Raw genomic sequence first — 16,827 nt, forward strand, 5'->3', positions numbered from 1 at the left:
CCGATATTAAACAGGACAAAATAAAAGTGAACATACCGGACAGGAAATACCAACAGGAAACGGGACCGAGTCAAAACCCGCATCTTGCGGGACAGAGGTTCGTAGACAGACTGACAAAGGAGAGTGAGAGTGAGAGCACTGAGCTTAAATAGACAGAAAGCTAATCTGTCAATGAGCCGCAGCTGGCGCCACACGGGCGGGGCCAATTGGGTGCCCTGGCAACTATGACAGAATTTAAAAAGTGCAATATTTTCGGGGGGCATGACAGTTGCTCTGCTCTCCACCAAAACGCGAACTGCCCTCGTGGGGCTGCGATCTATTATCCAGGATCACGTACTGCTGAGAGTGGGAGAAAACTTGTGTCATGAATGGCAGGTCTCCTTTTTTCCCTTCTTTTCGCCTGAGATGAACAGCCACAATATTTTACCTCCAGGGGCCGGCAGTGCGCGTTTTTAAATAGAGCATGGGTCTACTTGGAGGATTTTCAGATATCGCAGAGGATTCAGGTCCCCATTAGCCACGATGCACAAATTACAGTATCTGGGTTTCGCCATCATTCCATAGATCATTATTTCGTTTATCATGATGAATGATCACGATCGAAATTTTCAAAACATTCGACTCTGGTATATTCATTTCGGTAACATACAGCACTGCAATTAAAATATCTATTAGGACCAGAACGGAAACAGGACCCAATTGCGTTACGTTTCTCACAAGTTTTTTAAAGGAAAGAGAAAGAGCTGCACCCACGATCCGGTGCTAGGCGCGGGAAGCAAGTCTCTCTCGTACTCGGAGTGTGATCCGAACATGGAAGTGGATCTTCCGTAGCGAGTGATGGCGGTTACAAGCACGGAAAAACAGGTCGATAGCCGGGACAGGAGAGCAAGGCGTGGTCGGGGTCGGAAGCGAGTCGTAGGGCAGAACGGGAAAGTAGACATGGTCGGGGACAAAAAGAGGTCTTAAGCCGGGACGGGAAAACAGACGCGGTCAGGAGCAAAACAGGTCGTAGCCGGATACAGACCGGAGCAAAAACGGGACAGGTGGGAGTCAGGGTCGAAAAAGGCTTGCCTAGTAATCACTGAGTTTCGCAGACGGACTGACAAAAGGGGACAGACATGACTGGGTTCAAATACTGACAATCAGAAGCCGCGGCAGTTAGCGCCAAAGGAGCAATCATGACAATATCATTAACTGGATATCAGGAGGTACAGTGCTCGTCTTGGAACTCAGAGGTTGTAGGTTCAATTCCTGGCTATTTCAAGTTAGATGTCAATGTGTCCTTGGGCAATACACCACAAAACTAATGCCCCCGATAAGCAGGTAGGAAGTAGCCTTGCATGGCTGACGCTGCTATCGGTGTGTGAGTGTGGGTGTGAATGGGTAAATGTGAAGAACATTATATCGACCTTTGGGAGGTCTTCAGTGACTTGAATAGCGCTATATAAATGCAGACCATTTACTATATCCACAAGCAGATCTCATTTTATTATATTTTTAGCTCGATTCGGTCCCTTCTCAAGGTTTCTTCATTGTCCTCATGTTGAGGCCTTTGAGTTTTCCCTTACCCTCATGCTGTTTTAGATCAGGGGATGGTATAATAATAGTCTGTAGTTTGAAATAAGCTGTGGTCTGTGCAGCCCTTTGAGACTCGTGACTAAGGGTGTCACAAATAAACATGACTTGATTTAACTGGTGTATTCTAACAGTTAAGTGAATGCAGTTCTAAGCCTGAACCAACTCACCAAGCTATGCAAGGTCATCACTGCCGTCTAGAGAAAATTTGTTTTGCATTTGTTTTTTGACAAAATCAGAAATTAGTGGTGTTATGAGTGCACTGCAGGAAAGAGGTCTAAATATAATGCAAGCTGGAGCTCTTGTTAGTGATGGAAAGGAGTGCAGAGGTGTTGTGAAAGGAGAGTGGGATTGTGGACGCGTTCTTAAGGATGGGCTGGGCACCCGTATGATGCGGCAGGGGTAAACCAGTGAAAGCTGTCGGGCCCTGCTGTTGAACAAAAGAGTGTGTTGTGTCACCCTGACTCGAGTGACTTGGCCGCTTTCTGGTGTGCCGTTTCATCTAGAGGGACGAAAGCATGAGCAACTTGGGTACCAAGGTGCCTAACTTGTTTGGGTGTTTGGGCAATTGGGTTGGCCATGGTCCAAAAATGTTTGTGTGCGTTTTTTTGCAATTTTTTTTCCCTTTTATTTTCTTTGTTATTGTATGTGTTGTCTTCCTGTCGGTCACCCCTCTTGAGGGATATGACCAAGGTAGATAGATAGAAATTAGTGGCAGGATTAAATCATCCCATGGGCGAGATCCGGCCCTTGGGCCGAATGTTTGACATGCCTGTCCCAAACCTTCCCAAGATTCCACACACAATCAGGAACTATATATAGTCCAGTATATATATATATAATAATATAATATATATATATATATATATATATATATATATATATATATATATATATATATCAGTGATGTAGCTCAGTGTTCTGTTTATTGAGGGGGTTTAAATATTTGATTTAGAGTGAGTTTTTCCATAAACGTCAACCTGGATTATTGAATTTGTGGACGGTCTCTAACACTTGATGGTGGTATATGTGAGTGAGCTTTGGAAAGGTTTATTGTTGTGATATTTTCTTGCCTGTGTGTGTTTTGGGGATTTTATGATGTCAATATTGCAGAGCAGAAAAAAATGTGTTTTATTTATTAGATCCTCCAAAACATCCTTGAAGTAAATGAATACTGAGGCAGCTTGAATCATGTCTCAAAATATTGCTACTTAAAGGGACATTGAGTGTTATTAAACACCCCCTAGCGGTAAAAAAAAACAATATTTTATCATTAAAATTAATACATTTTTAAATAAATAATAAAAAAGACATGAACTATCATGCATTTTTAAGGTACTCAAAGATTATATCCCAAAATAACGAATCCCAAAACAACATCGATACCATCGATCGATACCAGATACAGGATACACGAACAGATACCGGACAAACGGGATCGATACCGGATACTGGATACACGCGCAATATACCAGACAGGACGGGATAGACGGGATCAATACCGGATACTAGATACGACAGCAAGATACCGGACAGGACGGGACAGACAGGATCGATACCGGATACTGGATACAGGAGCAAGATACTGGACGCGACAAGTGGGATCGATACTGGATACCGGACAGAACGGAACAGGCGGGATCGATACCGGATACTGGATACATGAGCAAGATACCGGACAGGGCAGGACAGATGGAATCGATGCCGGATACTAGATACAACAGCAAAATACCAGACAGGGCAGGACAGATGGAATCGATGCCGAATACTAGATACAACAGCAAAATACCGGACAGGACGGGACAGACGGGATCGATATCGGATACTGGATACAGGAGCAAGATACTGGACGCGACAAGTGGGATCGATACTGGATACCGGACAGAACGGAACAGGCGGGATCGATACCGGATACTGGATACACGAGCAAGATACCGGACAGGGCAGGACAGATGGAATCGATGCCGGATACTAGATACAACAGCAAAATACCGGACAGGACGGGACAGACAGGATCGATACCGGATACTGGATACACGAGCAAGATATTGGACAGGACGGGACAGATGGGATCGATACTGGATGCCAGACAGATCGGGCCGACCAGATTCGTACCGGATACTGGATACACGAGCAAGATACCGGACAGGGCAGGACAGACTGAATCGATGCCGGATACTAGATACAACAGCAAAATACCAGACAGGGCAGGACAGATGGAATCGATGCCGGATACTAGATACAACAGCAAAATACCGGACAGGACGGGACAGACGGGATCGATACCGGATACTGGATACAGGAGCAAGATACTGGACGTGACAAGTGGGATCGATACTGGATACCGGACAGAATGGAACAGGCGGGATCGATACCGGATACTGGATACATGAGCAAGATACCGGACAGGGCAGGACAAATGGAATCGATGCCGGATACTAGATACAACAGCAAAATACCGGACGGGACAGGCGGGATCGATACCGGATACTGGATACAACAGCAAGATACCGGACAGGACGGGACAGATAATAATAATAATAATAATAATAATAATAATTTCCTTGTATTGTCATTCTGTGTTACAATGTACACAGAACGAAATGTCGATTGCACCTGACCCGTTGTAGCGAGCCGATGCAGCCGCAGCCGACAGAGGGCGCCGCCGACCACTTTTTAAGTCTTAGGAATGACTCGGCCGGGGCGCGAACCACCGACCTCCCAGTTGGGATCGATACTGCATACCGGACAGAATGGGACAGGCGGGATCAATACCGGATACTGGATACACGAGCAAGATACCGGACAGTGCACGACAGACGAAATCGATGCCGGATACTGGATACACAAGCAAGATACCAGACAGGAGGGGACAGACGGTATCGATACCGGATACTGGAGACTGGAGCAAGATACTGGACAGGACAAGACAGACGGGATCAATGACGGATACTGGATACACAAGCAAGATACCAGACAGGATGGGACAGGCGGGAGGATACCGGATACTGGATACATGAGCAAGATACCGGACAGTGCAGGACAGATGGAATCGATACTGGATACACAAGCAGGATACCAGACAGAGTCAAAATACAAGTCTTGCAAGTGCAGAGGTTCGTTGACGGACTGACAAGGAGTGAATGAGAGCACTGAGTTTAAATAGGAGGGGGCAGTGGGCAATCGTGACCGTGAAGTTGTAAACCTTTACAGTTTCAATTCTAAACGTGTTTGTGTAGTAAAAAATATACAACAGAATAGGTCAAATATGTTTTTCCGCGCCATCTGCTTATGCTGTCCCTCACCATGTAACGTTTTTTCAGAGCTATTCTGTTTATAAATGTAATCCAACACAAAAGTGTCCCTAAAGAAACACAATACGGCGTTTGAATCGTTGACTTCCACTATCATTATTACCAAATAAAACTCAAACAACAAATAATAGAAATTGAAGGGCAGTGACATGTCTTAAGAGTCTCTAAGTAAATGTAAAAAAAAAATAAAAAAATATATCAAATATGTGGCTGGTTCTCTTCAACTTGAAGGTTACAGTACTTTGACTGAGCGGTAAGGCTGCAGAGAAAAAGCACAAACAGAATTGCCATTTCCATGTGCACCTTGAGAACCAACTCGACCGATAAAACGGCTTGTCAAGGAAAGTTTAGCAGATAACTAGATTTGAATATCCCTGAAATGCACTTGGCTCTGTTGTGTGTTGGAATGCAACATAAAAAAAATGTCCGTGCAGGCACAAAAGAGTTCAGATTAGCAAATTCTTTGAATATATAGTTCTTTCTCTCTTCACCATGAACGAAGTTTGTCTGAAAGACTTGTTCAAAGTCTTTATTAAATGGATAGCATGAGAAGACCGAGTATATTCATGCTAGACTATAGGTAGAAGGTGAAATAATGGAATACTGCTATTTAAAATTGTGATTCGTGATCTCTTAATCTCAAAATGTCAAGGAAAATAAACATACCACAATTAATAACCCAATTTCTTGAAATTGTACATTTTAACAGCATGGATGAAGAATATTTCATGTGAAATGCCATTTCAGGTATCATTGTCACTAAGTTGTTTATAGTTTAATCGGCGCTTACAAAGAGGAGAGAAGACATCAATGTTTTTTGAACTTGCAAGGAGAGCAGGAGAGGACTGTACAAAATCCTTAGATAAGAAAATGTCAACTTGTTCTAAAAGGTTCTCCCCGAGCAATCTATTAAAATCTATAAAATCTATAAAATCCCCTCTGTTAAATAAATAAATAAATAAACTTTAAAAGTGAGAAAATCAAAAACGAGCAACATGATTGGCTAATAGTAACAATGCTGTAATAACAAACAATACAATGAAATAACAGTGAGACAAATTAACAAAAAACTGCAGTAAAATTCAAAATAACAATCCACCGTAGTAGTTGAGGACGCAACGTTATTTGCTGGTATTTAATAGTAAAAAATGGATATATTATTAACTCTTAATTTCCCTGTTTTACATCTCAGAAACAAAATAAATGACGCAGTTTTTCCTTGTGTCCCCTATTTATCCTTTTTCGTATTTATTTTTCTTTTTTTCAGCATTGTTTCTTTCATTTTTTTCCATTTTCATTATTTATTTTTTTTTTGTTTTATTTTAATTTCCATTTTTCCAGTTTTTTCGATAAGTTTTTCTTTGCTTTCAAAAGACTGGGCAAAAGATCATGTTACTATTCAAAAAATCACTGCCGTAGTTATTGCAGTAATAGTATTCACTCATGCGCCCGAATTTGACTTTAAATTTGTTGAGCGCAAAAAAGGGTTAAAAAAAAAAAAATGTTTCCATCTTTTTTTTGTAGCTTCATACATATTTGAATGTGTTTTTATAAAAATGTCAAGTTTATTATTTCTTCTTTTCTCTTTTTCCTTTGTTATCTTTTTTCCTCATTTATTTTCCATTCAATTAATTAAACTAACTTTATATTGTTTACCACTAATAGTTATCTTATTACATTGTTTACTGTTAATAATTATTACACTTTAGGTGTAGGTTTAGTCTCTTGCAGGTGAGGGTGTCACGTTGCCATGGCGCCCAATTGTCCCCGCCCGTGCGGCGCCAGCTGCGGCTCATTGACAGATTGGCTTTCCTTCTTTTTGATCTCAGTGCTCTCATGTTTCCTTTGTCAGTCCGCCAATGAACCTCTGCACCGCAAGACATGGGTTTTGACTCGGTCCTGTTTCCTGTTGGCATTTCCTGTCCGGTATTGTTCCTGTTTATTTTTGTCCTGCTTAATATCGGTTTCCAGTTTAGTTCCTGTCTATTTTTGTCCTGTTTATTATTCTCTCCAGTTTTCGTTTCCGTCTAGTTTTTCCTGTTTTATTTCGATATCCTGTTAGATTATCAATCCTGTCTGTCCTGTCCGGTATCAACCCCATCCGACTGATATCTACTCGGGCAATTGGTATCAATCTCGTCGGCCTCTGGCTTCCTATCATTCCACGCCAGACTGCTGCCTAACGTGCATGACTCCCCATTTCCCGTAAAATAAAAGGCTTGTGTGAGAAACGTCACGCGTTTGGGTCCTGATCCTGTTCTGGTTCATGACAGAGGGTCAATACATATTACAAGGTGTTTTATCACAACTCCCTGTTCTTCTGTATTCAACTGACTCAAGTATTGCTCATAAAACTTCAAATTATTTGACATACAGTACAACAAGTTATTTTTACAGGAACGGAAATAGTTATGTTCCCTGGTAACTAATCACTTTCATGATTACTCATTGCACTCGCCTGTGCCTTGCCTGTTTGGCGCCAGCTACTGCTGGTTACCTGATTGGTCCCCCCTCCTATTTAAGCTCAGCGTTCTCACTCACCCTTTGTCAGTCCGCAGGGGAACCTCTGTTTTCACAAGGAAAGCATTTTTGACTCTGACTCCCGTCGGTCCCGTTTTGTCACCCGTTTTCCACTCGTCCGTTACTGATTTCTCCGTTTGTCTCCTGCTACGACCCGTTTTTTGACCACCTACCACGTTTTGATCTCCTGTCCTGGCTAATGACCCGTTTTTGTCAACCGACCACGTTCTGATCGCCCGACCAGTTTTTCCCGTTTGACCATGCTATGATCTCCTGCTCCGAAAGATTCACTTCTGCATTCCGAACACGCTCTGATCCCGTGAGCGACTTGCTTCCCTCGTCCAGCGAGCACCGGATCGCTGGTGTTTGTTTCCTTGATATTCCAATAATCTTGTGTGTGAAACGTTACACGATTGGGTCTACCATTTGTTCTAGTTCTGACAATCACTGTTTTTAATTCAGTTCCTAACTCAGTTACTTTTCAGAAGAAGTAATGAGTAACTATAACTAATTACTCTTTTAGAGTAATGAGCCCAACACTGGTGTTAATCATTTCATGCATAACCCTCACCTGTGTATAAGTCGCACCCTAGGCCAAATTACGACTAAAACTGCAACTTAAAGTCCAGAAATACGATTCTACTTTTCTCCCCCCTAAGAACAGTCTAGAGGTTCTCCAACAATGCTTTCTTCCCGGCATCCATCTTGATTATCCTGCACTTCAGACCTGAGATCTTTTGATCTCTTTCTTCAATAAACTCCTTTTTTCCCTTCTTGTTGTCTCGCTTCATCCTCCTGTTGTGCGACTCAGCCTCAGGCTGTACTTCTTTGTCCTGGTGTCCTTCCTATGTCTGGATGTAGCTGTCGGACTTTCCGCCTCCATTCTTGCTAGCGGCTTTTGACATTTAGTGAGACGCGAATCAATATCCTACCATCTTTATTCTTTACTTAGTTTATGGTCTTTTGTGAGAAGTGATGTTTATCTGTATAGCCCTTAATCACAAGGAGTCTCGAAGGGCTGCACTGACTATTTCAAACTACAGACTATTATGACACCATCCCCTGAACTAAAACCTACATGAGGGCAAGGAAAAACTCAAAAACCTCAACATGAGGAAAATGAAGAAACCTTGAGAAGGGACCGCATGTGTGGTCATCCTGCTTCCAGGATGACCAGGCTGCAAGTTTGTTGCATTAATAAACAATAATGTCAGGTACCAGCACAGAAAACAGGGAGCAGAACCCACTCGCATAACATTACTCACAGTTTATTGAGGAGAAGACATTGGTCTGCCCTGTTTTCTCCTGCCTGATACCTGTTGCCAACCTGTTTCTGGACCCCTTTCTGCCTTGATCTGCCATCCCGACCACCGACCTGTTTTTACCCTGTTTCCTGTCTGATACCTGTTGCCGACCTCTTTTCTGAACTCAATACCGTTGTTGCTCACCCATCCCAGCTAGTGACCAGTATCCCTGAAGTCTACCATTATCCTCGCTCGACACAGAAGTGCCACTTCCGCGTTCCAGCCACCCGCTACCCGTTTCCGTCGATCATCGGATCGTGGAAGCAAGCCCTACTCTCCCTCTTTATCAATAAAACTTAGTAAACGAATGCTACTGGGTCCTGTCTTTGTTTCTGACTTGTGACAATAATTCCAAATACAATGTATACATAAAAATGGAAAATACTGTGCAGAGAACAATAATATATTATAAACTTATCTAGTATATCCAGCTTATCCAGTGTTCTCGTTTGCCCGGGTTCCTGCGTCCCCGGGACGCAACGTTTTTGACACCAAATTGTCATTATTACCCGATTACTTATATTTTTTTTAACAAATATTTACTGCACTCCAAACTTTTCGTCAGGCAGATCCGCCATCCGACATTGTTGTTTTGGTCTCGCGCCGATCTCGACAAAAGAGATCTTGTTGCTTTGCGATGACGTCATTGTTGTGGCGGTTGTCGAGTGAAAGAGAAGTATGCCTCCGAAAAAACAGTAGGTACTAGGTGCAAATCGACAAAAAATTGGTAATTTCTTCAGTGTCAGTAATAAGTTGATAGGTTGGTCGTTTTGGTTGTAACATTTCTCAGAATTCACTGTGTGAATATAACTTGTTTTTATATTCCTAAATATAAAAACAATCTTTCACACACACACACACACACATGAAGTAACGTTTAAATAATCAGTCTAATTGCATCTCTTGTATGTTTATCAGTCTTGTACTCTTTTATTTTGAAGTCGCATTTCCGGTGTATTTTTCTGTTTCCTGTGTGAATAAAGTTAACTAGACACACGGGAGCGGGCAGTGCTGCCGAGGTCCATCTGGGCCACGGGACAGCGCTCTCCTGTTTGGGAAATGTATTTACCTTAATGCTTGTTTTTATTTGAGTAATTCTGCCAACATAGAGTTTATATAAGTTTTAACTTTAACATAAGTCGAAACATAACACAGAAAGTGGTAACAACGGCAATAATTCCGGCACGAAAAAACGGCGGAGAAATTCTTCAGAAGACCGCAAAGGCACGGAAAACACGTGTTTTGAAGCGAACGATTCGACGAAAGAAAATAAACAAAAGAATACTAGCAAGAAAAGGACTTTTCTGCCCAAATGGACTAAATTATATTCCTTGTTACGCTATGAGGAGGATGATAATGGATTGGACCTTGAGAAGGCATTACAACTATGGCGGGACAGCAAACCACGAAGAATATATGAACTGAAAAATTTGAAGTGATAACTGCTTTGTATTACCAATGAACTGTGATGATTAAAAATGAATGAAAATATAGATTAATATAATTATTTCAGCATGTATAATGTACTGAATGAATATACAGATTTATATTATATATTTGCCGCCGATTTACAATTTCAACAGCGATAACACTCAATTTTGGGGACCCATTGATCTCTGTTGGGACCCATAGATTTTTGAGCATGCGAGTCCCTGGGACCCATCACTTTTCACAGGTAAAATGAACACTGCATATCACACAACCACACACATTCGAAAACACACTGAAGAAAATGTAATTGCATTGCTGACTCCCTATTAGTGTGTGAGTGTGTGTGTGAATGGGTAAGTGTGAAGCACATTGTAAGGCACTTTGGGAGGTCTTCATTGACTTGAAAAGCGCTATATAAATGCAGTACATTTACCTTTTTGGATTTCTTTGATGCAAAATCCTTTATAATATTGTCATAAGCAGTCTACTCCCCTACTCCGGGATTAGTGCTGATGACAGTGAGACCAGTGAGCAGTTCCTAAAACATGGTGGAGCTAAGGTCCGACTTTATCAACTTCAATTTTGAAACACTCCTCTCTGCTCGACAGGCAGAATGAGTGCAATCCTGAGGTAAGTCCAAAAGTTGGGGACCCCAACTTTTCTAAATTAGGTCCCGGATGGCTTAGTACGTTTTCTTTCCATGTCAGTTTTTTTTTTCCACTCGTCTTGAACGTGGACCTCCGCACCGTGGGGTTGCTCGATAATCACCTAGCTCTCTAACTCTATAACTCGAGCATGAATGACATGCTGACCAAACTATCAGTTTCACTCTAAATCACTCAATCCAATGTAATGTTCATCCTCAGTGTGAATGTAAACAATACGCCACTTCTGCTTTCTGCTTCCACGTTTTCGTCAGACTCTTATTCCCCTACTCTCAGCTTCTAATCTGCAGAATATGATGTTTTTTGTTCAGTTGTTTTTATAAATCACCAGTGTCCGCTTGTGCTTCACCATAACTATTTTTTTCTCTGAAGGATGCTAGAATTTTCTACACTGACAAAAATTAAATTACGTTATTACTTTGAGTTCTTTGAGTTCTGATATGAATTACTGATCCCAAGAAAACGGATTCAATGAACCAGGCTGATTAGGACACACAATTTATGAACACAGAAAATGAATGATAGGAAAAAAAGGGGAGGGGAAGACGCCGGAGATTATGGGAGTTTTTGACCACTGAAAGTCTGGTTACTAGCATGAAAAGAAAGTTTTGATTTGGGGAGATTCCCCTATTGTTTTTATAAATCCCCGGTGTCCACCCACAAAAAGGTTTCCCCTCGCGGGAAATGTCCCCCCCTAGCTGGATCATGCATACGCCACTAGCACAAACGTCACAAAAACGACTTCATATCTCATTTTGGGGGGAATGCACTTGAATATGTAGCACGGCAGCTGAGTGGTTAGAGCATCCGGGGTACACTTCCGAGGTCATGGTATCTAATCAGACTACTTTCCTATGTTGAGTTTGCATGTTCCTCCCGTGCTTGCGTGGGTTTCCTTCCACATTCCAAAGACATGCATGTCAGGTTAATTGTCCGGTTCAAATTGTCCCTAGGTGTGAATGAGCGAGTGAGTTGTCTCTTTCTGTGTTCCCTGCAACTGGATGGCAACCAGTTCAGGGTGTCCCCTGCCCCGGGGATGGGCTCCAGCACCCCCGCGACCCTACTGAGGATAAGCGGTGCAGATAATGGATGGATGGATGTAATAGAACAGTAAAGCACAGATAATTTGTCCCCTGTGTAGAAATCTCTTGACCAAGTTGAAAATATTTACTTTGGAGAAATGACAGCACCTTCCCTTATCAATCGGAACAAGAATGTTCAGAAGATAAGGCATCTAATCGGTCTCAAAATGGTGTCATTTCCCCAAAGTAAATATTTTCAGCGAGTGATGCTAGGGTTTGGGGGAAGCGGGGGTATATGTCTCTCACAGGGACATTTTTCGTCATGACTTGGCAGGATTTAAATAATAAACATGGGCCTAGAGCTCCATCTTGGTGTTTAGTGTGAAAATAACATGTAAAATGATATTCTCCACAATATTAGCTGGTATAAGTCGCATCTTTGGCTAAACTATCAAAAGAAGCTTCACCTTATAGTCCGTAAAATACGATACTTAAAAAAATGAATTTTTAGGTTCCAATCTCACGTGGAGCTACCCGGTTTCAGCGCTGTTAGGACAGACAGAGACACAAAAGCCTGCGGGAAGCGAAGAGGTGCTGGACTCGCTATCTACGTAAACACGAGGTGGTGTAACCCTGGGCACAAAGATTTCCATCTGCTGCAGGGTTGTCGAACTTTTGGCCTAGCGTGTGACGTCATCCACTCCGCTGTTGTTAAACGACAACACAGCACCCCGAGGCCATCCTGTTAATCTGTTAATAAACAACAAAAGTATACTGCTGGAAGTGTGAATTTCCCTACGGGGATGCATAAAGTATCCATGTAGAACATGTACACTCCACACAGGAAGGCTAGTAGCTGGATTTGAACCCATGACCTCAGAACTGTGACGCGAATGGGCTAACCAATCAGCTGATGTGCCGCCAAATTTCTATGTTGTTGTGTTTGAAATATTCTGTTGCATTGATTATTCATCAGGATCGATATCTCACGTCGCCGACATTTTAACTGACTTTGCTACTTTTTCTATCGCATCACTTCTTAGTTTTTTGTACTTTACAAAGTCAACCCCTTCCCCTTCCCCTTGCCCTTCACCTCCCACTTGACAAGGTCCACTGAGCTATCAGTGCATACCCAAGAAAAGGCAAAGAAAATGGCAGGGTGACAGCAGCGTCACTTCATCAAGCACACTCTGATAATTCATCAGAAGGTGTTTAGCAAGAAACTACTTTGTCTTCATTAGCTGCCGCTTCTTCAGCTTCAATCACAAGTCGTTAAAAAAAATCCTAATGAAAAGTAGAGCCTGACTCCAACCGCCCTTGCCTCGGCGGCTCGCGCATTCCGAGAGAAAAGACGTTATCTGATTGCGCTGCAGGTTTTTAGATTATAATCAACCGTTCGTTAAATTTGACTGAACCTGCGGAAAATGAAAAGTTCTGCATTAAAAACCTCACCATAGAAAGTTTGGAATAATGAAATATGGGACATAAAAGAGATAGTTGCACGTGAAATAATGAGTTTGATACAATTGAAAGACCAATTAAATGTGTGTATAGATATTAGTAATGGGGAAAAGAGGATAGAGAACTGGATATACTGAGTTTTCTGTTACCCACAAAACAACCTAATAATTAAGTTAAAAAATCTATTATACTATTAAATTATAACAACATTTATATCACTCTACCATGAACTTTTCTTTGAAATTCAAGAATGGATTTGATTTTACGTAAAAAAAGCGAGTAATGAACCACAGTATTCCTGACAAACACAGAAAATATCAATTAAAATATTTACAGATCTACAAAAATCAAGTAAGACAACTTGTTTATATACATTACTCAACATGTTAAAAGTTAACAGCATAGAATCCCTGAAAAATTCTATATTGACCAATTACATCCGTGGGGATTTTCCTTGCTTTTAATTTTGAAACAAATTATTCTTTACTGCAATCACTAAATTACTTTGCCTCTAAATGTTGCTTGTGCTTCACCATAAATATTTTTTTTTCTCTGAAGGATCCTAGAATTTTCTACACTTATAAAAAATTAAATTACGTTATTATTTTGAGTTCTTTGAGTTCTGATATGAATTACACATCCCAAGAAAATGGATTCAATGAACCAGGCCGATTAAAATAGCACACACATTTTATTAACACAGAGAATGAATGATATGAAAAAAAGGGGAGGGGAAGGCGCAGGAGATTATGGGAGTTTTCGACCACTGAAAGTCTAGAAGTTACTAGCACAAAAAGATAAGTTTTGATTCGGGGAGATTCCCCTGTACAGAAAAAAAGCCTCATTCCGAAAAACCAGCAAACATGGTATTAAATCTGAAACCGTCCTCTTACTTGTTGTTGTGGAAAGATTTCGTCCTGGCTCCGGATGGTCGCAACATATGACCCACGTGCTAAACTCAAGGCCGCAGTGCAGGCGTGGTGTGGCCGTCATGCGAGACAAATCACCCAGTCAGAAGAAAAGAGGACGAGCTATCGATCAGCTCCTCTTTTTATATGGACCAGGAACGCTTGACCAGAGTCTGGGCTTATTTGCTCTACACGTCCATCTTTGAAAGAATCGTCTTCCTGCCATTCAAGAGGCAGCTAATAGAAAACTAAAAGATATCAAAGGGACTGTTTTGTATTATTTAGTGCCTCCTAGTGGTAAGAAATAAAAAATTAAAAAATATGATGTTGATTTGAATATCATAAAATCTAAAATAATAAAAGTAATAATCGAATAAAAATAAAAACACACGAAGTATCATACAAACATGCATATTTTTTAATTGCTTGTAGATCAAGGAACTTTTTTATCTTAAATTACATTGTCTGTCAACTTGCTTCTACGGGTACCACCCAAAAAAAAGACCTTCTGATAGGCTGGGCTAAGTAATGAGAAGTAATAGGGTGCATTTTTGTCACTTTGAGTCTCCGAAGTTTGTAGACTTCTTTGTGCTTTTAAGCGCTCGTTTTCTGTTGCACTCCACCATACATCGATATTTAGTTGTCCAATTATACGGACTGTCACTTTAAATCTCTGGCTTCCTCTCATTCGCGAAAAGATATTTTAGACCTTGCCACGAAATCCTCAATTAAAGCGTCTTAATGAGTCCCCAAAGGGGTAGGCTAGAGATGACGCAACTGTTTGGAAACATTTATGGTTTATGTCCCTTAAAGGGCCAGTGTGCATTATTTATTGTTATTGTGTGGTGCAACCGAAAACAAGAGCTGGCAAGCACAAAGGAAGAGTACAAATAATCGTGATTTAAAGTGAACAAATAGCCATTTGCCTTTTTTTCTTTTGCCCAGCCTTTTTGAGGTTTTTTGGGTACCTGTAGCAGCAAGATGACGGACATTAAGTGAGGTACAGGTTTCGTAAAATAAATGATAATTTATCAAAATATCTCATTTTAAAAAAATCATGTTCATGAGATTGGCCATTTATTTTTGCTCATTTTGGTTTAATATTGTTTTTTACTTAATTAGGTTTTTTACCACTCAAAAGTGCTAAATAATACACACTGTCCTCTTCAAAATATTAGCTGAACCAACATATTTGATTAAAACAAACAAAAGAGCTTTTGTGAAAAAGTGAAACCATTGTCTGCCATCTTTCTACGACTGGTACGGCCAAAAACCTTGTAATAGTCTGGACTAAAAAAAGAAAAATGGTGCAGTTTGGTCACTTTGAGTTGAGATAGTTTGTACCTCTCTTTATTGTATGTAGCACTCCTTTTTGGTTGCTCTACCCCATACATCAACATTTAGTGATCAAATAATACACACTCACCCTTTAAAGGATTTTTTTTTTTCAATTCTGCACAGAACGTGCGAGATCCAAAAGAAGCAAAGCGCAGACAGCGATTTTAGTAATTAATGATTGCACAGCACTCATTTTCACTTGGAGTAATTGGAACTTTGCTCGGTCCTCATCACTTTTTTGTCCACGGAACTTGCTTTAATCTTCTCAAGCTTTGGCAGTAAGTTTACTTGCTGTCTTGTACAGCGTGCGTTCCTTTTTTGCCTTAGCCACCTTTTAGGTATGTGATTGTGACTTTTCCTTCCTTTTTTTTGCTGTGTGTCTTGCAGTTAATATAATATTGTCAAGATAGCTCCCTGTTAGTGAGCGGGCTCCTTAAGGCTTCCAGTTTTGTTCGGCGTAGTTTAGCCCCGTTTGCAGACGGCTAGCTGGCTTGCCAGGCATGCTCATTGTTTTTTCTCGGGTGGGTTCGTATTTGTTGCCGTTGTAAATTTTTCTTTTCCTTGGCTCAAGTTTATCCTGGCTGCTTACTGCATGTATTCTGTCAGCCATCCTCCCGTTTATTTGCTGATTAGCCATTTTAAGCAGCCGGCTAGCCTGCCGTGTCCCGGCTGGTTTAGCGCCTGTTAGCTCTCTGTGTTATTTTTACCAGTTCGTCCCATTTTAGCTGCTCGCCATTTGTTGTACCATTGCTTCACTCACCTGCGACACAACGTTTAGGCATTCTCCACAAAAACTACCAAAACTTGGCCTAAAAAACGTAAAACCTTTTGGACTGGTTGACATGTTAACCATAGAGTGACTGACTTGCTAGGGTGCTGGTGTGCTTTACATGACGTCAGAGCTAAGGAAGTCAAAGACGAGACAAACTGTCTTCAAAATTTGTTTTGGGGGAAAATGATAAGAATATAGAATGGAGCATGGAATATACAGATGACATATATATATATATATATATATATATATATATATAGTCCTAAAAATATGTACTGTTTGCTCACACTTTGTATGTTTTAGAATTTAGGTATCCCTTTAAAAACAACTGTGTATCCTGTGGACAGGTGCTGAAAATAGTACACCACTGATGGGTTTTTGCGATTTTCTGGGAAATTTGATTTCTAACTTGCATGATGTTTTTGTGGTTGACTGATCCTATTTTACCTTTATGTCTATTTGTTACAACCAAGTAATAGCATAATAACAACATAGTAGCCCTTTGCACCAGTAAGTA

General features: G+C 41.0%; 1 protein-coding gene across 1 annotated transcript in view; it reads left to right on the plus strand.

Annotated features, from left to right (window-relative positions):
* cntnap2a (contactin associated protein 2a) overlaps positions 1–16,827 on the plus strand; it is a 502,190-nt gene that overhangs the window by 409,361 nt on the left and 76,002 nt on the right. The window lies entirely within an intron of this gene.

The sequence above is a fragment of the Urocampus carinirostris genome, chromosome 18 (assembly GCF_059441175.1).
Source record: "Urocampus carinirostris isolate Australia breed hairy pipefish chromosome 18, RoL_Ucar_1.0, whole genome shotgun sequence".
In the NCBI taxonomy this organism is placed as follows: domain Eukaryota; kingdom Metazoa; phylum Chordata; class Actinopteri; order Syngnathiformes; family Syngnathidae; genus Urocampus; species Urocampus carinirostris.